Source organism: Mesoplodon mirus (assembly GCF_964341445.2).
Source record: "Mesoplodon mirus genome assembly, chromosome: 14".
Classification (NCBI taxonomy): domain Eukaryota; kingdom Metazoa; phylum Chordata; class Mammalia; order Artiodactyla; family Ziphiidae; genus Mesoplodon; species Mesoplodon mirus.
In genome coordinates this window covers 33,613,611-33,640,312 of record NC_138990.1, presented here as the reverse complement: position 1 = coordinate 33,640,312, position 26,702 = coordinate 33,613,611, and the positions used below count along the sequence as shown (strand labels likewise).

General features: G+C 42.1%; 1 protein-coding gene across 1 annotated transcript in view; it reads left to right on the top strand.

The window, feature by feature from the left end:
* LOC309815283 (uncharacterized protein) overlaps positions 1-25,098 on the top strand; it is a 122,854-nt gene extending 97,756 nt beyond the window's left edge. The window contains exon 5 of the mRNA XM_082641979.1: positions 25,068-25,098. The gene's annotated coding sequence lies outside the window, so the exon portion shown is untranslated. The remainder of the gene's footprint in view (positions 1-25,067) is intronic.
* The last annotated feature ends 1,604 nt before the right edge of the window (positions 25,099-26,702 follow it).

Genomic DNA, 26,702 nt, shown 5'->3' with positions numbered 1-26,702 from the left:
TGTATAACTGAGACCTTATACTCTAGCAGCTGGCAACTATCATTCTACTGTCTGCTTCTATATGTTTGATTATTTTAGAAACATCATAAAAGTAGAATCATATAGTATTTGCCCTTTTGTGACTGGTTTATTTTATTTAGCATAATGTCTTTCAGGTTTATCCATGTTATTTCATATGGCAGAATTTCCTTCTTTTTCAAGGATAAATAATATTCCTTTGAATGTTGGTGTATGCGTGGTGTATGTATACATCACATTTTCTTCATCCATTCATTGATTAGGTTGTTTCCATATCTTGACTATTGTAAATAGTGCTCCGGAGAATGTGGGAGTACAAATATCTCTTTGAGGTCTTGATTTTAATTCTTTTGGGTATATATCCAGAAGTGGGATTGCTGAATTGCATGGTAGTTCTAATTTAATTTTTTAAGGGACCTCTGTACTATTTTCCACTGTGGTTGCACGATTTTACATCCCTGCCAACAGTGTATAAGAATTCCAATTTGTCCACATCCTTGTCAGTACTTATCTTTTTTCTTTCTTTTTTTTTTAATAATAGCCATTCTGACAGGTGTGAGGCAATATTTCATTGTTGATTATTATCTGATGATTAGTGATGTTGAACATCTTTTCATATACGTGTTGGCCATTTGGATTTCTCCTGAAATTGGACCATTATCTTACATGAATATCAACTCAAATGAGTTAAAGATTTAAACATAAGACCTGAAACTGTAAAACTCCTAGACAAAAACAGGGGAAAAGCTTCAAGACATTAGTCTAGGCAATGATTCTTGGGTATGACACCAAAAGTACAAGCAAGAAAAGTGAATATATCAGACTACATTACACTAAGAAGCTTCTGCAGAGCAAAGGAAAATATCAACATAGTAGATGGGAAACATGGAACTGGAGAGTATATTTGTAAACCATACATCTGATAAGGGGTTAATATCCAAAATATATAAGGAACTCCTACAACTCAATAGCAAGTAATAATAATAACAATTGAATTAAAAAATGGACAGAGAGATTGAACAGGATTGAAACTTACGTTCAAACTTTTGAATTGATGGACCTCTGGGTCTGTACCCATTGTGAGCACCTTGTTGACAGGATTTAGGTTGATTGAGGTTTTGGAATCTGCCCACCTCTCCATGCCAGCATCCTTCCTAGAGAGCAGCTCTGCAGCCTCCCCTGACCACCCATGCTCCCCTTGCTCATACTGGTTTGCCATGCAGAGAACGGACCCTTCCAGGAGTCAGCCAAGCCCATGCCATTCCCCTCCATCTTTCAGCATAAGGACTCAAAACTGTAGGAAACTTGGGCTGTTTATGGCCTCATTCAGATTCTCTTAAGTTCAGCATAATTGATGACAGGGGACACTTTTCACTCATCTTTGGAGACAGCATATAGGTGAGCTGAGATAGCAGAGACTTTGGAACCAAATGTACCTGTCTTTAGGACTCAGCTCCAACATCTCCTGGCCAAGCAACCTTGTCAGTTCCACCTAGGAATCTGAGTGTCAATTTCCTTTTCTATAAAATGCAGACCCTAGCACTTGTCTCAAATCATGATAGGGAGAATTTCAAAGTAAGAGCATTTGCCATTTAGTAAGTGGTCCACATAAGTGAGATCCCTTCCCTCACCCCTTTGCCTTGTAGCTGTGACCACCTCAGTTCAGACACACTGCAGATGATGAGATAAGGGGCTGCTTTGAACACAGATAAATAAATTAATTGATTCCAAGTGTGTCGTGATCTACAAAAACAACATAAGCTTCTTAGGCTTCGTTGTTGAATAATAAATGGATTTTAAAAGTCCTATATTATGGGGTATTAATTCATCGTTTATTGGGGCCTTTCCTATAAAATGTGAAATCCTGTTAGGATGTATACACAGAATGAAAACACCAATTACCCTGATATACAGACCCAGTCCCCACCGAAAGCACAGAGTACAAAAGGAGCCCATCAATGAAGCATTGTTAGACCGGTCCTGTCAGGAAATGCCCATCCACAGAGTAGGCCCTGCGGTTTCCTCCCCTGAGGCCTTTCCCTGCAGACGGCAAGTCTGGGGCTTTGTCACAACAGTGCCCTCTTATAGGGTAGCCCTCCAGCGCCAGGCCTGCCACGTCCTCAGCCATTTTACATTAATCCTCACCACCTTCATTCACCCTCTTTTACCAGTGAGGAAACTGAGACCCAGAGAGGTAAAGTGATGCCCCAAACACTTGTAGTCCTCACACCAAAGTCCTCGCCACCATCTTATCTTCCTTTAAAAGCCTAAGACAGACTCTTCTAAGGCAGAGGAGGGGATGAATCATGGCCTTGCTTTCAGGCCCAACCTGGATCTACAGGCTGCATGGATTCAAAGCTCCACATCATGAGGAAATATAGACAAATCCTTTAACGTTGAGATTTTTTAAGGAGCCTCGGAAAGATGCGGAAGAGCCAGAGACACATGCAGATAGATCAAAGAATAGAGTAAAAATATATTTTAACACAATCGTTTTAGGCAGCATTTTCTGATTTCTCTGGGATGGATACCTGATGCCAAGGATAACAAAGCTCCTTAGAATCTTGGGCCAAATCTTGCTCCAGGTAAAGAAAGCTTCCCAGCTTGCAAGCCAGAGGTGAGACAGATTGTCTGCAACCTGCAACCTAATGTTTTAAAATTTTACAGTGGAGACCTTCAAAATACACCGGACCTTCAAAATGATATTTCGCAGAAAGTTTCAGCGATGTGGGCAATTTCATACATTATAGCTCATATCATTTGTTCTTTTAGCTGTGGCCATAGTGATCTTATTTTTGTTCTGTGTACCTACTGTGCACTGTGCTCTTTCCTGGTCCTACTTATAGGCTGCTTCTCTCCCAACCAAGCCCCCTTTATTCTACTAACTCCTATTTGTCCTCTGTTTTCATTTCACGTATTCTTCCTTCCAACACCCTCAAGAGCTTTGATCAGGTTCTTTTTTTTTTTTTTTTTTTTTTTTTGCGGTACACGGGCCTCTCACTGTTGTGGCCTCTCCCGTTGTGGAGCACAGGCTCCGGACGTGCAGGCTCAGCGGCCATGGCTCACGAGCCCAGCTGCTCCGCGGCATGTGGGATCTTCTCGGACCAGGGCACGAACCCGCGTCCCCTGCATCGGCAGGCGGACTCCCAACCACTGCGTCAACCAGGGAAGCCCGATTACATTCATTTTTGTGATTGCTTTGTCTGGTTCTACCTGCCTTGCTAAGTTTTGCTCTCTGTGTCGCTCATCTTTTTCCCCCCAGGACCTAGCATATGCCTGAAACAGTAGAAACTTCGGCATGTTCAATGAAGGAATGAATGTTAAATTTTCAGAGTAAGATGTAAATGGTGTGTGTACGCCTGCATTATATAATCTTCTCTCAACAAAACATTTTATGGGCCCTCACACGTAGAAAACACAGGCTATAAATATTTACCACTAGGGTCTGGGATTATAGGTATATTTTCCCTTATTTTTAGTCTATATCGCTTGTATTTTCTACAATAAGCATATGTGATTTTTATAATCCGGTAATAAAAATCAAAATAATTGCCTTAAGACTTGGTGAAGAATACAAAGCAATACATATATCGTGTTCTTCTCGTAAAGCTATTCATATAAAATGTGTATTTCTATTTGCTGAAAAATAATCATAGTCATTTACATAATCACCGCAATGCTTCGTAGCTTTCGAGGTAGTTTTAATCCATCCCCTTATCGGACATTCAACAACCCTTGACATAACTAGCAGAGAGGTTTGCTTTTCACTTTGTAGACAAGGGTACAGAGGCCCCAGTCATGTGCGGTATGAAAAGAGGTGGGGCCCCGGCACCTTGAGTTGAGCGCCCACTTGGGAAGGGCATCTGATTTCTCTTGGCCTCAGTTTCCTCATCAGTCAAGCTGAGAGAGAAGCACCAATCAGAGAATCAAAGCACCATGGTAGAGTCACCGCCTGCACACAGAAGATGCTCCGAAACCTCCCTGACTCACCTGGGGTTTGTCACCTGTGCAGACGAGGAGCTGTTGGAACTCAGGCTTGGCTGTATCTCTTCCATACATGATGCTGTTGATTGAGTGTAAGCCAGCACCTCCACCACCGCCACCTTAGGGTAAAACGTACAGGAACCTACTCACTGGGATGAAGGGTTGGGATGTATCTAGGAGAGGAACGGCTTTTGTCTCTCTAGGAAGGCAGCGGCTCTGCCTGCCGTGGGTTGAGGAGTGTGTCATGTCAGCAGATCCGAGCGTGCTGCCTCCTCCTTCCAGCATGTTCCTGGGGCAGTATTGCTTGTGCCATCTTCGTGTCACTGTGGAGGTATCCAAGCCAGAGCCTGGGAACTCCTATGCCTGTGGAATCAGCAGCTGGAGGAGAGTCAAGGCTGCGGGTGTGCCTGAGATTGCGAAGCCATCATGATGCAGTCAAGGGACGAGGATAACTTTTCTTCCACAGATGCCTCGACCAGAGCAGTTGTCGCCCTGGACCGTGTACTATCTAATGGTCTGCCTCTATCCATGCGAGTTCCTCAACCCAGCCATATATTTAGTTAAATGACCTTTCATGAGCTGTCTTGTATATAGAAGACTCTCTGCCATGCTGGAGAAATAGAAATAAAAAGCAGGGTCTATCTTTACAGATCTTTGCATCCCCAGCCTCAAGCAGCATGCATGGTACCCAGTAAACCCTCAGTAGACTGTGAGAAGTGAACGGATGCACATGCAAGGGACGCCTCCCATCAGTTGACTCCACTGCATTTAGAGATCCCTGTACCGTCCGTTCTGAATTCATATTTTAAAGAATCTGGGGAAGATGCCCAGTCTGAAGGTCTTCAACAATTGCACTTGAGCTCTTTGAAATGTCTCTTTAGGGTGGATTCCTGGGCCTGTGACCTGTCCAGTCTTATAAGATCCTGCCCTTAGAAAGGCCCCAGGCTTGGTTTAATTATCTTTTGTCACCCTTTTGAAATTCTTAACAGCTTTTGAATAAAGGCTGCACATTTGCACTGGGCCTTGCAAATCATGTATTTCGTTCTGTCTCTTCTTTCTCCAAAAAAGACTCACGATACTGGAGGATTTTTTTCAATATTAAATAACTTAGACAAAACAACATGCTGAGGAACGAAGTCAGGCCGAATCAGAAACATGTGTTAACACTGACTCCTGAGCTTAAGAAAATGAAGATGAAAGAGGCATCTGTGTGATTAGCTGAACTTCAGCCGCTTGAAGTTCAGCTGATCAGCAAACGTTTGAAAAAATTCAAAAACATTGGGCTTCCCTGGTGGCGCAGTGGTTGAGAGTCCGCCTGCCGATGCAGGGGACATGGGTTCGTGCCCCGGTCCGGGAGGATCCCACATGCCGTGGAGCGGCTGGGCCCGTGAGCCATGGCCACTGAGCCTGCGTGTCCGGAGCCTGTGCTCCGCAACGGGAGAGGGCACAACAGTGAGAGGCCCGTGTACTGCAAAAAAATAAATAAATAAAAATTCAGAAACATTGCTACAAAGAAGTTCTTCTGTTGTTTCTCTGTCTCTCTGGCCTTAGATTCTGAAAACCTTACCCCAGTGACTTCCATCTATGGAGTGAGTATGCTCCTTATACCTCAGCTGGAGATGTTTGTTTGTTCATTTATTTTTACAATTTTTAAAATTTTATCGAAGTACAGTTGATTTACAATGTTGTGTTTATTTCTGATGTACTGCAAAGTGATTCAGTTATATAATAGATATATATACTCTTTTTAATATTCTTTTCCATTATGGTTTATCACAGATATTGAATATAGTTCCCTGTGCTATACAGTAGGTCCTTGTTGTTTATCTAGCCTATATGTTATTTTATAATTTTTAAAGGTTAATTTCCATTTACAGTTATTACAAAATATTGGCTATATTCCATGTCCTACAATACATCCTCGAGCCTGTCCTACACCCAACAGTTTATACCTCCCCTCTCCCACCCCACAGTTCCCCACCCTCTCCCTCCTGGTGACCACTAGTTTGTTCTCAATATCTGTTTGAGTCTGCTTCTTTATTGTTATATTGACTCGTTTGCTGTATTTTTTTAGATTCCACAGGTAAGTGATAACATACAGTATTTGTCTTTCTCTGTCTGACTTATTTCAGACAGAATCTGACTTCTTCAGTTGGAAATGTTTGCTTCAAAATAAACTGGTATCTTCAACACTGTAGCTTTACAGTGAGTCCAGGGAACATGATTAACCAGGGCAGGTATTCTGTTCAGAGGGTGAGGAAATAAAAAGAGTCAAAGCTGGGAACTGGGGCCCCCTCAGTGCAGAAGTTTCTGGGAGTCTGAGCCCCAGCTTGCATTGGAATGTGGAAGAATAGAAACTTGTCCTTGGGTCCCCTTGTCATCGACCATTTTGTTTAGAGAGTTTTAGAGCAACAACCAGTGAGTTTACTGGTGTCTGAGGTCCTGCTCTCAGATGAGTGACACTGTACCTGGCACAGCAGGACTGACAGTCATAGGGAAGCTGACATCTGTCAAGAGGGGCTCATCCAACTTGGGGGGTGATTGGGCTGAAAATTCCAAATTGTTTAGTCCTCCCTCCATGAAACCCCTGTAACGATGTGATAATGTTTGGCCTCATATTTTAATCTATTCTTTTTCACATGTCTTTCTGTAGCTCTGCCATTAGGGAGACCTGCAAGGAAAATTCCTGATGGTGAGAGGGTGTATCTTTTTTATTTTCATTTTGATGGTTTCTTTTTTCTTTTCTTTTTTTTTTTAGAAGATGTTGGGGGTTGGAGTTTATTAACGTATTTATTTATTTTTGCTGTGTTGGGTCTTCGTTTCTGTGTGAGGGCTTTCTCTAGTTGCGGCGAGCGGAGGCCATTCTTCATCGCGGTGCGTGGGCCTCTCACTATCGCAACCTCTCTTGTTGCGGAGCACAGGCTCCAGATGCGCAGGCTCAGTAGTTGTGGCTCACGGGCCTAGTTGCTCCGCGGCATGTGGAATCTTCCCAGACCAGGGCTCGAACCCGTGTCCCCTGCATCGGCAGGCAGATTCTCAACCACTGCGCCATCAGGGAAGCCCGAAGGTTTATCTTTTAAAGAAAAGGAGAGAGGAACTCATGTTTGTTGGCAACTTAAATACTTTACTTATATTTAGGCATTTATATCTTCCAGAAACCCCATGAGATGATTACCATTTTATAAATAAATACATTTGTCAAAGGATATAGAGCTGTTAAAAAACACAGTAAACTACAGAACCAGGATATGAATGCAGCATGAAGTCGCTCCACATACCTTGCTCTTTTTCCCAGGGCACACACACCAGCTCTGCGGCCATGGACGGAAGATCGGTTCTGGGGTCACCCTGAGTGAAGTGGTTTTCTTAAGGTGCTCTTCCCGCTCAGAATCAGAGTCAGGACCCCGGTCAAGCAGGCTTGAGGCACTTCGTCATCCTGAGAAAACTGCTTCACTTCCTCGGGTCCCCATGCTCCTGATTGGCCAGTGCAAACATGAACCCCTTCACTGCCCACCTCCCTGGACTGTTTGGAATTACAGGGAACACGTTTCAGGTAGAAATCCTCCCAAAGAAGTCAATGGCACGTGATGACAAGGTTATTGTTGGTGATGTCATTTGTTTTTGCAGAGACCTGAATAGGTTTATTCTGGAGGTGATAATTGGGAAGGGCTGTCCCCAAGCCTCCAGGCACCATAGGCAGCCAGGTCGAGCTATTTAAACTGAGAATTTCATGAACAAGGTAGAATAAGACGTTTAACTCCTGTACAGGCAGGGTGAGGCAATGGCGTTCATTGATGTGGCAGAGGAAAGATGGGCTCGGATTCTTAATTAAGGGACCCTGTGAGCATGTTTCCTTCTCTGGCATCTTTTGAGCAGAGAGAGGTGGCTTTCACAGAGGGAATGGGCCCCAGCTCCCTCCCCGGCCTCAGCCAGCTGACTCCCAACCCTGGGATCTGGGTTCAGGAAGATCAAGTTTACATGCTAATCCTTAGGAAACTTTGCCTCAGCTCACCAGATCCATTCCAACCAAAAGGTGAAAGGAAATGAAGAGTTAGCTGAGCCAAGAAAGACAACTACACCACCATGGACCAGAACCAAGTTATGTCACTCTGGGCTTTCTGCACCATTGCCACCATTAACACCTGGAAAGCCTTTGATTCTCACATTAGCAAAACATGCCATAAAGCACGAGCTTCCCCTCTTCCCACAGACCTGGCCCCATCGCATGCGAGAGGGGGACTGTCACAAAGGTGCCATTCAGCCCTGGTAAGGCTGTCTTGATCAGGCCTCAGAGAGGAAACTTTAACCGAGCCTTCGCATAAACGTGAAGGCAATTACAGCATCTGATCTCAGCAGCCACTGCGGGAGGGGGTCTTGAAGTATCTGAACCCAGAAGGACAGCGGAAATGAGTGAGTCAAATCACCTTATTTTACAGAGAAGGAAATTGACACTTCAGGTGAGGATTTTCCCCTGCAACATGAATTTTTATGTTTACCATGTGACAGACACCGTGCATAATGCTGAGGACGCAATGGTTCCTAACCTCAGTTCATTCAGAAGAGACTGTCAGTCATGGTCATGGTACCTAGAATGTTCACCATTTACGACCAAATACAAAATAGCTGTGGTTGTAATGAGACCCCCATCTTCCCAATTAGAAAGTCCAAAATAGGGTTGTGCACACACACACACACACACACACAATCACACACAATATGTAAGTAGCTAAGTTGGCCAAAACTTCATAAAATATTTAAATTTCAAATTAGGTGTCCATTGCAAATTATATAATTTATAAACGATGCTAAATCTTTCTATTCTCATTTCATGATGCAAGTATATTCAGACTCCCCACAGGGCCTCCCAGTGTCAGTAACCCCTTGTCAGGAGAACTGGTCTTTGAATCATCTAACACTCGGCATCTGTATTTCCATCTGTGTGAGAGGCAGCTCTTCTCAGATCCTTGTACGATGTTGTCACTGGAAAGTTTCTCTTAAGCCACAAGTTCCATTCACTCTTCATGAGCTTCTCAGCATGAATCTGTTTCTCTAGTGCTTTTTGAAAGTGATTTTTTTTAAGCCTTGTTGGTGACCACATGCCAGGAAGGAACTTAAGAGGTCATAATTCCCCTTTACCCAGAGGAATAACTACACCTACATTAAGTTTCTTTGCCCCATTTGTTAATAATTCCATTCGGTGACTTCTAGGAGGATCCAATACCAACATTTACTGAGGTTGCTTCATGCTAAAGTCTCTTCTCCAAATACTACTCTGATTTGAAAAACAAAATATTAGGGGGGGAGGCCCCTGTCATAGACTTTATATGGAATCAGATAGCATACAACTCCCTATTTTCAAATGGATATTTTTTGAGGAAGATATTTGGCCTTTAAATCTGGCATTCGTGGTAAATAAGTGTAAATTAAAAGGTGAAAAGAGGAAAGCGTGATGGACTTTTTCTAGGGGAGAGAGAGGATGAGTCATGAGACTTTCCAAGGAAGAAGTGGTGTCCGACTGTGATTTGGAAGAACCAGAGGATAAGATGCTAAGGAAACTCAGTTGGGAAAAATCACTCATACAGAGGCATATTGGTGAGAAGCAGCGCAGCTAAGAACCATGAATGGTCTGAGGGTTTATACTCGGACTTCATTATTTACAACCCAGTGAGCAGCACGAACTTCATGGTCACACTGGTTCTCCTTGTTCCCCAGTCTTCATGGAGCCAACACAGAAGCGGGCCCAAGGGGTCACTGTACACACAGTAGGTTTGCATCACAGATGACGAATCCCAAGCTTCAGGGCAATGGAAATCCTTCTATTGGACAGCAAGCAAACTTGTGCAACTTTTGCCCTGGAGAGAGACATGATCTTTATTTTACTGGACAGTAAACAAACCTGTTTTCTGTTCCAAAGGGTGACACTATCTCCAAGGCTGTTGACAAGATGGACTGAAACAAAATTGTTAGTGCTTCTGCTTGCAATGCTTGCTGAAATCAGAGAACCCAGTGGAGAATTGTCTCCCAATAGGAAAAGCAAATATACTTGACGTGATTTGTGGTCACAAAGCTGACTAGATCTGCTCACGTCCTGGGCAGGTCACTGACACTGCTCTCCCTCCCTCCACTATTTGTGGGGCTCTTCTGGGGGGTCAGTGGGTCTCTGGACGCATGTAAGCCTAAGGGGCTACATGATGAGGGAAGAGCCCATGTGGTAGATAGAATTTTAACATGACCCCCAATGACCTGTACCCTTGTATGTTCCCCTCTCCTCAAGTGTGGGAAGTGTATATGGGAGTATCATTCCTATAATTAGGTAACATATATGGTAACAGTAAACAGATGTTGAAGATGTAATTAAAGCCCCTAATCAGTTGACTGACATCAACTGATATCCCAAGTGGGTCTCACCTAATCTGGTGAGCCTTTTAAAAGGGTCTAAAGGCAGCAGCAGACACTCTCTTCCATTGGTCTGAAGAGGCAAACTAGCTTGTTGTAGAAGTAGCTGTGCAGCAGGGAATGATGAGTGACCTTTAGGAGCCGAGGGCCTCAGTCCCACAACCACAAGGAGCTGAGTTCTTTCAATAACCAGTGAGCTTGGGGGAGAACTATGAGCCTCAGATGGGATCCTGGCACTGGTCAACACCTTAATGGCCTAAGCAGAGAACCAGTTAAGTTGTCTTTGGACTTCTGACCCACGGAAACTGTGAGGTAAGTTGTCTGTTTTGTGTTCAGCCACTGAATGAGTGGCAGTTGGTTACACAGCAACTCATTCAGCATAAAAGTAACTTCCAGTAGTTACATACTCTTATCTCTGCTTGCATGAGAGAGCAGAATGAAGACACATGTTTACTGAGCACTAAAAACATGCAGGACACTAGATGGGCATTGTGAGGATTAACAACGATGCCCTATGCAAAACCTTCCTGCATTCTCTTTTGGCCATTTTGGGAGAAGGGAACATTGTGAAAAAATTAGCTCCTAACACACAATTAATGTATTTATTTGTTGTTCCTTCTATAGACATTAATTGAACACCTAAGTATATACCAGTCAGTGTGCTAAGCCTGCTGGAAAATCCTGACTTCACTTTCAGTATAATTCTTGCTTCTCTATTTTTTTCCTCTCTGCCACCAATGGAGCCAATTATGTCCACCTACAAGCTTCCCTATACTCTAACCTAGTAGTTCTACGTGGCTGTTCATATAATCACTCGTGGAGCTTCAAAACAATACCCAACCCATTCTCCTAACCAATTAAGTCAGAATATCTGGTGGTGGATGCCAAGGATCAAAATATTTTTTTAAAGCCTCCTATGTGATGTCAATGTACAGCTAGGGCTAAGTTATAGATAGGAAAGAGTTAAGATCCTGAGCCTGGTTGCTCAGTGAACCAGACCCTTTCAGAGCCTTCCCCTTCTATGTTGGGAACAATTTCGTCTTTCAATTGATCAGGTCAAAAATCTTTCTCAGCTTTCTCTTCTCTCCCATAATTTTAATAATTTTTCCTTTTCCTCTAGTGACCCAGGTTTCTCTTGTTAACTAGTCCTCTACATCAGACATTGGCAAATTTTCTCTAGAAAGGACCACATAGTAAATACTTTAGGTTTTGTGAGCTACTGGATTTCTGCCCAAACACTGCCTCTATACCAGGAAAGCAGCCATAGATTATATGTAAATGAATGGGAAAGAGGTGCCTGTGTGCTAACAAAACTTTACCTATGACGTTGAAGTTAGAACTTCAAATGTTTCACGGATCATAAAATTTTATTCTTCTTGGATTTTTCTTAACTATTTAAAAACGTAAAAATCATTCTTAGCTCAAGGGTAATACTAAATCAGGGGTAGGCCCAATTTACCTTTTGGACCATTATTTGCCAACCCTTGTACTACATCATTGATTCCACAAGTATTGATTCAGCTTTTTACTGCCTCTATTCCCTATTTTAATATTTGGTATAATTGTATTTTGGTTTAAATGCATTTTTCCTCTAACTCTACCAGCTCCTTTAAAACCTTATCTGCTGGGGTTTCCCTGGTGGCACAGTGGTTAAGAATCCACCTGCCAATGCAGGGGACATGAGTTCAAGCCCTGGCCCAGGAAGATCCCACATGCTGTGGAGCAACTAAGTCCGTGTGCCGCAACTACTGAGCCTGTGCTCTAGAGCCCGTGTGCCACAACTACTGAGACCGTGTGCTACAACTACTGAACCCCATGTGCCTAGAGGCCATGCTCTGCAACAAAAGAAGCCACCGCAATGAGAAGCCTGTGCACCGCAACTAAGAGTAGCCCCTGCTTACCACAACTAGAGAAAGCCCGCGTGCAGCAAAGAAGACCCAATGCAGACAAAAATAAATAAATTAAATAAATTAAAAAAAATAAAAACAAACCTTATCTGCCACTGGACCAGCACAAATTCCATCCCACTTCATAGCACTAATATTTACTTACATGCTAAGAGCAGAAAGCAGATGCAGTCTATTTATTTTCCTGCCATTTGTATTGAATTATTTTCATAAATGTGCCTTTGCTCTGAACCTTTATGGCTATGACTTACCTTTTTATACGTCAGAATCCTTTCTTGCAGCCCATATTGTTGTTTTCTGTTGCTGTCTTTTAGTTTTTCCTCTATGAAGTGAGATCTGTACATGTCTGCTGTTTGCCAGCAGACGGGGATGTGCGTTCACTTTCATCTTTTTTATTGTCCACTTGGGTGCAGCCCTGATTTTTCTCTCACATCTTAAACTGTGCTATAAGCACCATCCCTAACTTCAAGTCTAGTACCTGGCAGAACTTTATCTTGTGCTGCTTTACTGCAAGGCTGGATTTTTTTCCCCTTCCATCCCCTCGATATGGTCTTCTGAATATCAAAAATGTTTTCTCCTCAAGGGAACCCTCCTACACTGTTGGTGGGAGTGTAAATTGGTGCAGCCACTGTGGGAAACAGTATGAAGGGTCTTCAAAAAGCTAAAAATTGAGTTGCCATATGATCCAGCAATCCCACTCCTGGGCATGTATCCTGACAAAACTATAATTCGAAAAGATACATGCACCCCTATGTTCATAACAGCACTATTTAAAATAGCCAAGACATGGAAACAACCTAAGTGTCCATCATCAGGTGAATGGATGAAGAAGATGTTATATATATATGTATGTATATCTATATACATACACACACAATGAAATACTACTCAGCCATAAAAAAGAATGAAATAATGTCATTTGCAGCAACACAGATGGACCTAGAGACTATCATACTAAGTGAAGTAAGTCAGACAGAGAAAAGCAAATATCACATGATATCATTTATATGTGGCATCTAAAATATGCCACAAATGAACTTATCTACAAAACAGACTCACAGACATAGAGAACAGACTTGCGGTTGCCATGGTGGAGGTGGGTGGGAGAGGGATGGATTGGGAGTTTGGGGTTAGCAGTGCAAACTATTATGTATAGAAGGGATAAACCAAAAGGTCCTACTATATGGCATAGGGAGCTATACTCAATATCCTGTGATAAACCATAATGAAAAAGAATATATATATGTATAACTAAATCACTTTGCCGTACAGCAGAAACTAACACAATGTTGTAAATCAACTGTACTTCAATAAAATTTTTTACAAAATGTTTTCTCTTCCCATCCTTTCTTCTGTGTATTTGAAAGAATCTATACTTGTTTCTATAAGCCTGTGAAAATGCACTCCCCCTTGCACAGTGCTTCTAATTCGCTGCTGCCCCTAGTGGACTTCTTACTGACAATGCTCTACTGTGTGAGGTCCTTTCCACAGCCGGACTTGCTGATATCAGGGCTGGGTGAGCGTAAGAGGGCAGTGGGGTCGGAGGGAAGGAAGCAGGCCCAGTCTCACCTGGGTAGAGGTGTCTGGGGGCCAAAAAGGCCTTTTTGTTCAACATGGAGATGAGGCGCTTGGGGGAAAGGCTATGTAGTGGAGGCGGCAGCAACCTCCAGCCTCTCTGCTTTCAAGTTCAGAGGTCCAGGTGGGAGTCACTCACTGGTCCTTTCCCCAGTAAGCTCATTCCTACTGTAGGTAGGAACATTTCCTTCAAATACCAGTATACCATTCATCAAAATGCTCACTTCTAATAATACTGCACCTTTGCTATTAAAAAAAAAAAAAGTGTTTGTAGGTATGGATTCAGAACCACTAAGTGACTTGCCTCAAATTTCGCAACACATAAGGACTGGAAACAAGACTTAAGCCCACTTCTTCCTTCTACTCTATCTCCTATCTCCAGAGGTTAGACTACAAAGAAGTTAGCTGACAAGTCAAAAAGTAACACCAAAATGCATAGTATGTTGTTGTAAAAAATAGTAAAGTCATTCATCAATAGAAGATCAACTGCTCTCAATGTGTTTTATGGGGGGTTTTGTCTGGTCCCATCTCTGACTATCCAGTAGACATTGGCATGAAGAAGCAATTTACAAAGGAAGCCTATATTGTCATAATTCCAAGTTCTCTAGCATTTGATTTATAAGTCTGAGGCAGTTTGGGGAATGCTGGCTCCCAGGATGCAAATTGTGATCCATAAATTAATGAGTGATTAAAATTGTGCTAAGGCAAACACATAGCCATAAATCTGAATGATGCACGATTATTGCCAGCCATAGCCAGCAGATGTATAGAAATAATTGGCTTTTAATGCTCATTAGTCAGTTTTATTACAAATAATGCATTTGCATGATGTTTGTAAATTTATGCTCCAGTGGGAAGACGCAGTGACAGCACAGTATAAACAAGCAGAGAGATTATGAAAAACGCATCCAAAATGTATGAATGTGCTCAAAGTTACATTTATTTGTATGTTTATTTGTTTTTAACCTTCTTCCTTCCAAAACAAAATAATTTATGGCAATTTGAAGAAATAGAACCATTATGAGAATTTTTCAATGAAGACATAATGAAGAAAAGAAAAATGAAGGTCAGAAAATACAATGAACCAAGCAGCGAGTTAATATGCAAGATGAATGTCGTAATATTCTGTGCACGCGATAAAAATGTAATGCAAAGTATCCCCTGCATTTATTAGCATTCAAAGCAAAAGAGTCAAAACTGATTAGTGTAAGGTTCATGTGTTCCTAGGGAAGAATGTAAAAACAAAAAAGTATGTTTTTCTCAAGGGAAATATAACATTTCTCAGTAAAATGACCAGAGGGAAATTTACCTAATAGTTGTTCAGAAAGGTGACATGGACATAAAAGGAGACCAATCTTCAAATATATCTCTGAAGCAAGTACAATAGAGGTTTTTTTTCTTTTCTTTTCTGATAAGCATGTGAGCTGATATCCTTCTGCCAAATCACACTTTAGTAAAAAGCAGGCCCTTGAAGATGAGAATTTACCTCTCTTTCCAATGCCCTTCCCTGCCCTATTCTTGCACACTTCTTGGCCCATCATCCTTCCCAACTACCCATATTATAATTTTAACTGGATAAAAATTTAGCATTTACCTTATTATGACTGTAAAAGCTATTCACAGTAGAGTGATATACTACACTTCAATGAATTTCCTTGCACAGCTTTGTTTTTCCTAAAATTGTCTTATCTCTTTTCTATTTATTATTGCTAATTCAACCCCCAAATCTTCCCCAGGAAGAAAATCTCCCCATAATGTAGTTGGATATATCCAGTAATATAAAGATTTCATCTACCTGAGGACATTTCTTCCAGAGGCTTCTGTTCAGACTGGCAGCTTGCTGAGCCTGGGATCTCTTCTCACTGTCACCCTGGAGACCCCCCTTGGCTTTCTTGTATTGAATTCTTAGTTTAATGAATCCCACCTTTGTTGATGCCTTCCCTCTTTTTAGGTAAAATGCTTCCTTGAATAGCTATCTAGAAAGGAGTATTGGGGCAGGGGTAATTTTTGAGCCTGTAAACATCTCAAAATGACTATTTTAATAATCATGCATAATTGATGGTAAAGATGGCATAGAATAACGGCTAGAAATATTTCTCTCAGAATTCTTAAGGCTTCTACCATGTTGCTCCTGGAACCAAGTTTTTTTTCCTACTAGGAACACAACACCACCTAGAGACTCCGATTCAGTGCATTTATTGCTTCCTGGAGGATGGCATCCCATCCTCCACCAGTCTCTGAGCTGATGCTTCAGCTGTGCTCTTGCTGTTCCAACGCTCTTTCAGGCCAGCAGCTTCTTCTGGGTGGTGTCATATTTATGATCAGTTCTGTGGTCATTGGTCCAGGCCGTTACCAGCGTTGCTCATCAGAGGGCCCACTGGTTTTTTGCAACTTTATGTAGGATCCCATGCCAGTGGATCCAACACCCCATAAACCTTCAGACAGTGTTGCTGTCCAAGAACCCGTGTGCAATAATATCTAAAGTATCTCTCAATTTCTCTCAGAATGAAATGCAGGCACGTGCAGTGTGGGATGTGCCACCAAGAGACCAGCTGGTCTGCTGAAGGAGTGGTGCTGTACCAGAGACTGAGTGTCATCCTGGATTATCAGGGTGTGCCCTATATCCAATGGCAAGTGTTCTCACAAGAGACAGAGAGGAGATTTGGTAGACACGAGGGTAGGAGTCAAGGTGATCATGAAGGCTAAGATTGGAGGGAAGGAGTCACAACCCAAGGAATGTCTGGAGCCCCCAGAAATGGAAGAAGAAAGGGATGAAAACTCCCCTAGAGCCTTGAAGGAAATTTGCCCTTGTCAACACTTCAATTTTGTACTTCTAACCTCCAGAACTGTGTGTAAGAAAATAAATTTCAGTTATTTTAATGGTAATTTGTTATGGAAGCCACAGGAAACCAATCTAGATGGAATCCTGGTTTGCCCCTGAACATTGAACACCTAAATATTCTACTGATTTGACACTTTGTAGGGTTTATCTCCCCCCTTCAGTTGTATATGTGTCTCACTAAGGCTTCAACAAGGTAGCCACTTTTTGCTCCTCTAATCTGATAAGCATGATTCATCAATGTTGTGGGTTAGTGTAATATTCTCTGGGGTATCAGATAGTCCAGAGTCTTTTCAGACTATATTTTTGACTAGGTGAGGGAGAGAAGAAATTAATATCATCCTGGGGCACAAGCATGAACCTATAGTTTTGTCTAGTCAAAGTAACACAAACTATTTTTGATCTTCTTTTCTGATAGGGATGGAAAAGATTGACCACAATCAATGGACACAAACCATGTGCTTTGAAATCATGTTAATATGCAGTATTGATGATACTTGGTCTGGCACAGAGATTGAAATTGCAGTTGGGATTACTACTTGGTGGGGTTTATGGTAGTCTGTTCTCCTCTAAAACTCATCTACTTTCTGCAGGAGATTGATGAATTAAATGGGGTTTGACAGGGACCACTCCCTATGCATCCTTTAGATACTTGTGAATGAAACTAATGTTCAACAAATGTTCACCTGGATGTGATACCGTTTTTGATTTGCTTTCTTGGCTTGGTGGGAGGAGCAGTTGCAGAAACATCTGGGGAAAGGAGCCGACCTTGTGGACCCACAGTTGGTTAGATATTGGCCAGGACTTGGTCTGTTTACCTGGCCTCACTCCAACACTGGGGCCATGTTGACTTTTGAGTCTGGTATCAATGTCAAGTTGGGTTTTCCTATTCCCTACGTATAAAGTTTTCAGAGTTGACAACTTTGGGGAAGGACGAGGAGAGTCATCATCATGACTCCGATGCAATTCTCCATGGCTTTGCAGGAGCCTTCATTCCGTCCTCTCCCTTATTTAATAGATTCTAGGTATTAAAATTGGCTTAGGCCCAGAAGCTATGTAGCAGATCATAATTTATTTTTTGAATGGAGTCAACTGTTTTCACCCTCCAGATCATTCATCCTTGATTTTTTCTGATGAGACAATTTGAGTATTGTCCTAATTGACTTTCTAACTACTTTGACTCTAGGGACACTGCATTCTAATGATTATCTCTACAGCTCTCTTCTTGCCTGCTGCTACAATCTTGCCATGTATTACAGTGATTGTGTCTACCTGTATTTCAACAATTAGGTACCACCACCTGGCTTAAATAGAGATTCTATCATCCTCATGGCTATCCGTGACTCTAGTTCTATAATGTGCTCCACTACTGTCAATCCTGCCCAAAAAGGAGAACCGCCAATGAACTTCTTAGTGATGTTGATGCCCCTCTCACCAGCACATTCCTTGTTTCCTCTGGGAAAACCCATAAAGTGGGTTTTTCATACACTGTATATCTCCTCCACATGCCCACTTCCTGAGCCTTCGAGTCCCGTAAAACACAGACATTCTGGCATTTAGTCCTCACTCACCCTGGGTATCACTTTTTCTAGGCTTCTAGGAACAAGTTTGCACCATGTCCGAGGGTTTTTGCTAAGTGTTAAGTCCAGTGTCTTACAGGGGAGAAACATCTGGCTAGGTTAATAGGCAAGGGAAGGCCCCTTGAGCAGGCTCAGAAATTTGGGGGAATTTGGGAATTCAAAAATTTTAGGAACAGCAACCCATATGTCTTCATTCCATGTGTCTGGGTGCTATTCTTTCCAATCAGGCTCTTTACCCAGGCATAAACATGTTGGCGATGAGTTTACTCTTCTTTGTAGCTCAGCTGCCATGATGACTAAGTTGTGAGGCTGTTCCTCAGCTTTCTTTGCCCTTCTGCTACAGGGGATGGTAGCCTTTTTATATGCTACTACAGACACTCTGGCTTTCACACTTGGTCTCTTAATTACTCTCAGTCTTAGCTTTATGTTTTTCTAGATCTTAAATACAGCTTAACAATAGTCATATACTAATCTCACTGCCTTTATCACCCCTATTTTCTCCAGACGTTTCAGATGCCTAATGTATTACGCCAACTAGTGCATTCCCTTTCACTGGCATAGCATCCCAACTCACCTCCAATGTAAGTTTTTACAGATACCATCTTGTTCCAGGGCTATATGTGCACCACCAGCCACAAGTGATTGCAACCTAATAACCAGCTGGGTGGTGGATAGTCCAGCTCAAAAATCCCATTTTAGTTCTGTTTGCTTCAATCAACTATTTGGATTCATCAGGATGCCAACTCTAAGAAGAAATTCAGTGTTCAGAGTGTTTATTAGAATATCATTATATTCAATCTCCATGAAAGGTAAGCAGACAAAGCAGGATTGGCCAAAAGGAAAAGCTTAGCTGCCTCCCAGGCACAGCCTCAGCCAGTCCCATGGAGAACATGAGAGCTCGGGAACTAAAATGGTTCATCAGAACTGCCCTGCATTGGGCTGAAATGGCTGGACCTTTATGCCACTGCCTTGATCAGTCATTCCAGGTGAGTCACTCTTGGAAGGCCACGACCTTGGTCAAGATGGCTCTTTGAAGCTGAGGCAGTCCCTGAAAAAGATGGCAGTTAAAGCTTATCTCCTAATAGCTCTACCAACAGCTAGGGGACCAAGACCTTCATTCATGGGACATATGGGGGCTACATCTCTATGGTTAGCATGCTTTGACTCTGCCTTAGGAAGATGTGAGCAGGGAATTAGTATTCTTTCCATCTTCTGCAGGCCCAGTTTTATTCTTGCTATCAAAATAGGAAATTATAATCTCATTCTGAGGTGATGTTCCCCCCCAAATCTCAATAAATCCCAGAATAATTATCAATGCACCACAAAAAAAAACTATCTCTGGGTATAAGTAGGGAGTATGGAAGCTAAACTCTTAATTCTTTAGAGCATAGAAGAATAATTTCAAACTGATCCAGTAAATAAAAATTGAGTGTCTATGGTGTGTGAGATACTATGCCCAGTGGCAGTGATTCCAAGATAGATGCTCCAGATCCAGGAGGAGAGACAGACAAAAACACATTGGACATTAATACTGTTCAATATGTGTTATCATTAAATAATATCCCGATTACAGTGAGAGCTCAGGAAGAGAGCACCCAAGGAACACTTTACAAAGGAAGCTCAGACACCTCTGAGCAGAGACTTCCAACACAGAGCATCCATTCAATGGATGCTTGTTGAATAAATTATGTGTGGAATATTAATAGGCAAAAGAAATTATGGTGGACGGGAGAATCCAAGTAGACCTTGAAGGCCTACTTGTTTTCCGTGTATAGAAAGCAGTAGGTAGTCCAGTGTGAGTATTTATTAGATGAGGCTAAAAATATGGGGTGATGTCATATTGCCTTGAATTCTCTTATAAGGTGTACTGACAATATTCTATAAAGAGTAGCAGAGGGCTTGGGCTTCTTGAGGGTTTTGATCTGGTGAGTGAGTAGCACATCGGTGGTTTATGGTGGTCCCCCTATAGAAGTAAGAGGAATAGATTGGTTAAGGGAAGAATTATAGCATGAGGACCAGGTAGGAGGCTGACACAACTGCCTGGTGAGTGACTATGAGGCCTAAAGTATGATACAAAATGAAGGTGGACCAAAGGGGAAAGGGCGGGGTGGGATAAATTAGGAGTTTGGGTTTAAGATATACACACTACAGTGTACAAAATAGATAACCAACAAGGACCTGCTGTATAGCACAGGGCACTATGCTCAATGTTTTGTTATAACCTATAAGGGAAAAGAATCTGAAAAAGAATATATATATATTCTGTAACATCTTACGGAAAACCCGAGCAAACTTTTTGGCCAACCCCGCATATAAAACTGAATCACTTTGCTGTATACCTGAAAATAACACAACATTGTAGATCAATTATACTTCAATACTTTTTTTTTTTTTAAAGTAAATGTTGAGAGAAAACGTTCCAGAGGGATATTGAAACCACATTTCGGAAAGATGCTCTGTGAGCCATAGCATCACATGTCCACTGACCCTCACAAAACTCAGTAGTACCTATAACCTTACCTTGTCAATCCTTCCCGACAACCAAGTGACCCAATATTCTGGTCGCCCGTATACAGATAAGAACACTGAGCATGGAGGCCATAGACGACCAGTGGAGGTGGGATTTGAACTCAGTCCTGACTGTCTCCAAAACCCAGCCTCTTTCACTGCAGCCTTACCCACTTGATCAGATTACATCACTTCAACTCAATTCATTTCTCTCATAATAACTGCATAGCAGTAACTACGTTTTTTGGTCTCCACCTTTTTTTAGGTACTATTACAAGATATTTAGGAAGCGAAGACACTCGCTGAACTGTGCATCCATTTGTTATGACCGACCTTTAGGTCTGAGCAGTCCCAGAGCCACTGAAAGGCGGCGTGGTTTTCTAGAACTCCACAGGAGTTAACTACAAGCACATACCTAAGGAATGAGGCAGCACAAGGCAGTGTATTTCAGCCTTCTGTCAAAATACACCAATGACTGATTTGTTGGTCTCTGAGCCCAAATTGGCTCCTGCTGGCAAGCAAGGTCATTGTATCTGTCATCTTCTTCACACCCCGTGGGGAACATCTTTTCCAGACACTGCTGTCACCTGAAACCAGATGTGATTTCAGTTACCTGCTCACTGTCTGTCTCTGGGCTTTGAAAGAGTTTTAGCAGGAGGACAGGAACACTGCTTGTGTGCCCCACGCACTGATCATGCAGCCTCACGTCCGAAGCTGGGGAAGCCTTCTCCCTAATGGGCTGATTACTTGGATGAAGATTTTGCAAAAAATTCTCTAGCAGAGACCACTGAGCTATTGCCCAAGGTAAAACCATTCAGTGGTTTAAGCCCAGAAGGACTTTTTTAAAAAATTATTATCATCACTATTATTTTAAGGAACTACCAACGATTGGCTCACAGTGTGTCTCTTGCTGTAAGTCCATCAGTGCTCCATGCCCCAGTTTTATAAAGTCACCTAAAAATATCGCTCATCACCTGCTGTTGACAACTGGCCACCAGCAGATTTGAATTGGGTGATGTGTCTATTGAAGGAAAAGATCTGTCCACATCCATTACTGAGAATCAGGTGAAATCCTTGTTTTACCATCAGGTGGCCTTGAGTTTGAATCACAGCACCTTTGCCTTCTAGCTCTCCAAATTCCTTTATATTCTTCTTCTGCCTTCTCATACATGGTGGGCAGGGTCTAGCTGTACCAAAATGGACTATCTGAGCTTGAGTGCATTTCTTAGCCCAAATCACCTTACATATTTGGGGGGAGCAAAGAGACTCAGATACAGAGCTGGGAAATTCTCAGATAAGGAGAGCAGGAATGGAAAAGAGCAGGCAAGTTGAGCATGAGTGGGGAGGGGGTGGTCCTCTTCTCCTGGTTTCCTTCTATGTATAGGGGAGTCTGCAGCTGTTCTCTGGGTAACATTAGCCAGTCCACTTTCCCTCTGAATCTGTTTCTCATCTCCAACAAGAAATAGCAGTCTGAACTCTTCGTGGTCATGATAAAAATTAAGAGACATAATATATTTATGGTGTCAATCATAGAGCCTGGCATATGAGATGTATTCCACAATGGAGGTCTCCCTTTTCTTCACTTATATAAGGATTTTAGAATTCACCAGGTGCTTTCATAGACAGCATCTCTTAAATATTTCAAAATCTTGGTGAAGAAATTAGGATCAATCTGTGTTTATATGGCTATTTAGCAGATGAGGAAAACTGAGGCTCAGGAAATTGGGTCAAAACCCTGAAACTGATGTGTACCAATGTCCCCCCACTCCCTGCCTGGGTCTCAAATCATGGTGGATTTCCCCTTATTTTAAGAATTTCAAATCGGGCTAGTCTCATCAGGGAACTTTAAGGTGTTGATAAATTGTGAATCGTTGCTTTTCAGAACCCTGCACTCCAGAGATGAGAAATGTTCCACTGCATTCTGCCACCATATTTGAACCTCTCCCACAGCCTGTAATTTTCAATATTATCTACCCCGGACACTTCTACTCTTCTATGCTGAGAAGTCAAACTTAATTTATTTCATAATAGTAGACATATATTAAGTGATTTTACAAATCTAACTTCCCTTCATTTCACTCATCCATTTCCACTTTGAGAGAAACGTCACACGTAGAACGTTCTCAATAAAACGTAATTTGAGAAAATAGACATTTAAAAAGCAGACACGTGTGCCAGTTACTTTCTAGGTGCACAGAAGGGACATGTAATGGGCTGGACCCTCACCCAGCTGTCTGCTCTTTCTCTCCTGCAGAGAAGTGAAGGGGGTCTGCTTCAGCACTGTTTCCCCAGCCCAAGAGGTGGAGGTGGAACCTTCTGGAAGATAGCTGTGCTTCATTGAGTTAGCCAGTGAGAAACTGAATCGTGTCTGCAGAAGTGCAGCGCTGAACGTGGGATCATGTTGTGAATCACGTCCTCAGGTGTTAGCAGGGAAAGAATCGGGGCCCCAGGGTTAAAGAAAGATTGAAGCAGACGTTGCCTTGAAATAAAAATGATGGTTGTGTTAGAGGGGTTGGAGTGTTATGCTTTCCCTTTTAGAAATTTTACTGAATGTTTTCTTGGATTAATATTTCCATAAAAAATGAAGTTAGAATAAAACTGGCTTATTGGAACCCACTATGTCTGTGTCTCAGAGAAATCATCGTAATGCCTACTTTGGGTCGATACCTTTGTGCATGTAGACAAAGCTCTTCTTATGCCACTGTCTGTCTTCTGAAGCACTCACTCACCTTAGCCATCTTGACCATGTTCCCCTCCAGAACTGGTTACTTAATTTGCTGGGCCTATTGCAAAATGAAAAATATGGGACCTCTGGTTCAAAAAGCATGCTCCATTTTTGCATCTGACTTCACTTATGAAGTACAGGTTCAAATATAAAATTATTAAGAATTTCGGGCTTCCCTGGTGGCGCAGTGGTTGAGAGTCCGCCTGCCGATGCAGGGGACACGGGTTCGTGCCCTGGTCCGGGAGGATCCCACCTGCCGCGGAGTGGCTGGGCCCGTGAGCCATGGCCGCTGAGCCTGTGCGTCTGGAGCCTGTGCTCCGCAATGGGAGAGGCCACAACAGTGAGAGGCCTGCGTACCGCAAAAAAAAAAAAAAAAAAAAAAAAAAAAAAAAATTCAAGCTGGCAACAACAAGGCATTAAACAGAGTGTGGGTTCCTTTCAATCTTGGACCCCTGTACCTGCACTGGTCACATGCTTGTTCTTGACCTTTATGGTTCATCATGACTTGTTTTCTCTCTTGTTTATGGCTCTGACCTGGGCTACATATTACATAATTCTAGATCTTCCTTGATCATGTTTTGCAGCAACACGTTGATTACTTTTTACCCAGCTTCTTTGAGTGGCCATTCAAATGTTAATAGACATTTTAGCTTTTGTGCCATTACTTCTGTCTTAAAGAACGGAATCAGTTATTCGCTTCTGTCTTACAAAATAACTGGAAATCAGTTGTTCACTTTGAAATGGAAGGAAAGAAAAGGTGAGAAACGGCCTGTTCAAGTTAGAAAATAATTTACCAAATTATGTTTTTGTTTGAGATGTTAATTACATAGGTAGTGTTAAATCGGTAACATTTGTCCCTTTTGTTGCCCATTGGTAAGGGTATGACAGTTCTGTTGCACTTGAATGTGTATTCTGGCACTTGAATGTGTATTCTAAGTGTATTGAATGTGTATTCTATTCTATTCTTGAATGTGTATTCTATTCCAAAAAGTCCATAAGAACATTTGGTAGATGGCAAAAGGTTCTTGATATTTGGTCATATATGGTCCTGTCTAAAATATCCATGGAAACATCAAGTCCACACCAAAAGTTTATATTTGGTCCTGTTCAAAACGCTCAGGGAGACATTCAGTCTGTGCCAAAATGTCCTTGATATTTGGTCCTGTCCAAGACCATTTAGCATGAACCAAATATGCCCATGGGACATTTTAGATAGGATCAAATTTCAAGGACTTTTTGGGGGTGGACCAAATGTCTTTCTGGACAAAATGTCTTATGGATGTTTTGGACAGGACCAAATGTCCTGCAAGGCCGTTGAAGTGTTTTAGACAGTCTCATGGGGCTCCCACCTAGCCAAGATACGCATGGGTAGCAGACTCACTGGCTGTTTGCCAAGTGGAACCAAGGCTTTATGGTTAGTGTAAATCCATATATGCTATTTCAACATTTGAGACATCTTTTCAATGATTGATTTTTTTTCTTTTCCTTCCCAGCCACTAATGCAACTCTTTTCTCTCTCTTCTTTACCATACCAGTTCTGACAAATATCTACATGACCAACGAGAGTTTCAGTTTCTTTCTCTTTGTGCTTCTCACCCTCTGGGGAGGATGCTAATGGGCAGTGGAATGCAGAAGAGATAGATAGTAGGGGAGAGGACGAGCAGAAGCCTGAGTCTTGGATCATCACCAGTTGTCAAAAAATAAATAAACCACTGAAGGACTGGTGCTCACAGTGTCCCCGTATCCAGAACAGGGCATGTCACACCAGAGTTAAGTCTCACATTTAACGACCATTTTCTTCCAAGCTTCTTTGGGGAAATAAAAACATGTTTTAAGTTGTACTTATGTTCCTTTTTTTAATTCGGGGGGAAATGTAATCATTTAAATGTGTGCTTGTGGTAACCCCTTAGGAAAGTCCTTCAAACTCTTGTCAAAATACCCATGACACACGAGAGAGTACATTTTCCTTTCTGTCATCCCTGTGTTGTATTCAAACTTTGATCTATCATTTTCTTACATGATGCTTTTACAACTTTCAGAATGTCTTGTTAAGGATCCAAATAGATTTTCAGAAAGCAAATCGGCCGTTCCTGTCAGTGTGGCATCAGGCAATCCCCATGAGGAAAATGCTCATTAGCAGTTACTACTTTGATGACATCACCCGAAATTTGCCTCATTCACTTTCTAACATGTAATTTTTTTTTTATTTTTTTTTTTATTTTTTTTTTGCTGTACGCGGGCCTCTCACTGTTGTGGCCTCTCCCGTTGTGGAGCACAGGCTCCGGACGCACAGGCTCAGCGGCCATGGCTCACGCGCCCAGCCGCTCCGCGGCATATGGGATCCTCCCAGACCGGGGCACGAACCCGTATCCCCTGCATCGGCAGGCGGACTCTCAACCACTGCGCCACCAGGGAGGCCCTCTAACATGTAATTTTGCTTTGAGAACACTGCACATTATAAAGAGCTATTGGTAAGGCCTTTGAACTACCACATCTCAAGTCATCTTACAAGTTAACTCTCCCAACACTGATCACTTCCTGCCAGCCTAAAGCTTGAGGGAACGCCTGCAACCTCTGAGGATCCTGTGTACATACAAGTTTTATCTCCTCAGTTCCATGTTTTCAAATTGTGGCAGCCTCCCATCAGAACCCAGTCATCTGCAAAATTACCAAGTTTTAAGCAATAAGAGGTAGTGAGGGGAACTCACAGTTTTGAGTCAGACAATCTATACCAAGCTTTGAGCCTTGGACAAGTTACTTAAAGTCTTTAGGTCTGTTTCCATCTTTCCCCTATAACTACACTAACCATACAAGAGCATATACCTTAAAGATGATTTGTAAACCTTTTAAAAATTAATTAAGTATAACAAATACAGTAAGGTATAAAACCATGAGTGTGTTGCTTAGTGAATTTTACTAAGGAAACAAACCCACGTTAACAACCACAGAAATTAGGAGATGGAAAATTACCAGGACCCCAGGGGCAGCCTTCTTGCCCACAGAGTTATTATAACCCCTCCTCCCAAAACCCTTGACTCTTCCTTCAATTATCATAGTTAGGTTTTGCTTGTTTATTCATCCCTGGTGCCTCATGCAATAGTTAAAACTTTGTCATAGCAACATAGTATTCAACTGTGTGATTTTATAACAATTAATATACCATGGAAGGA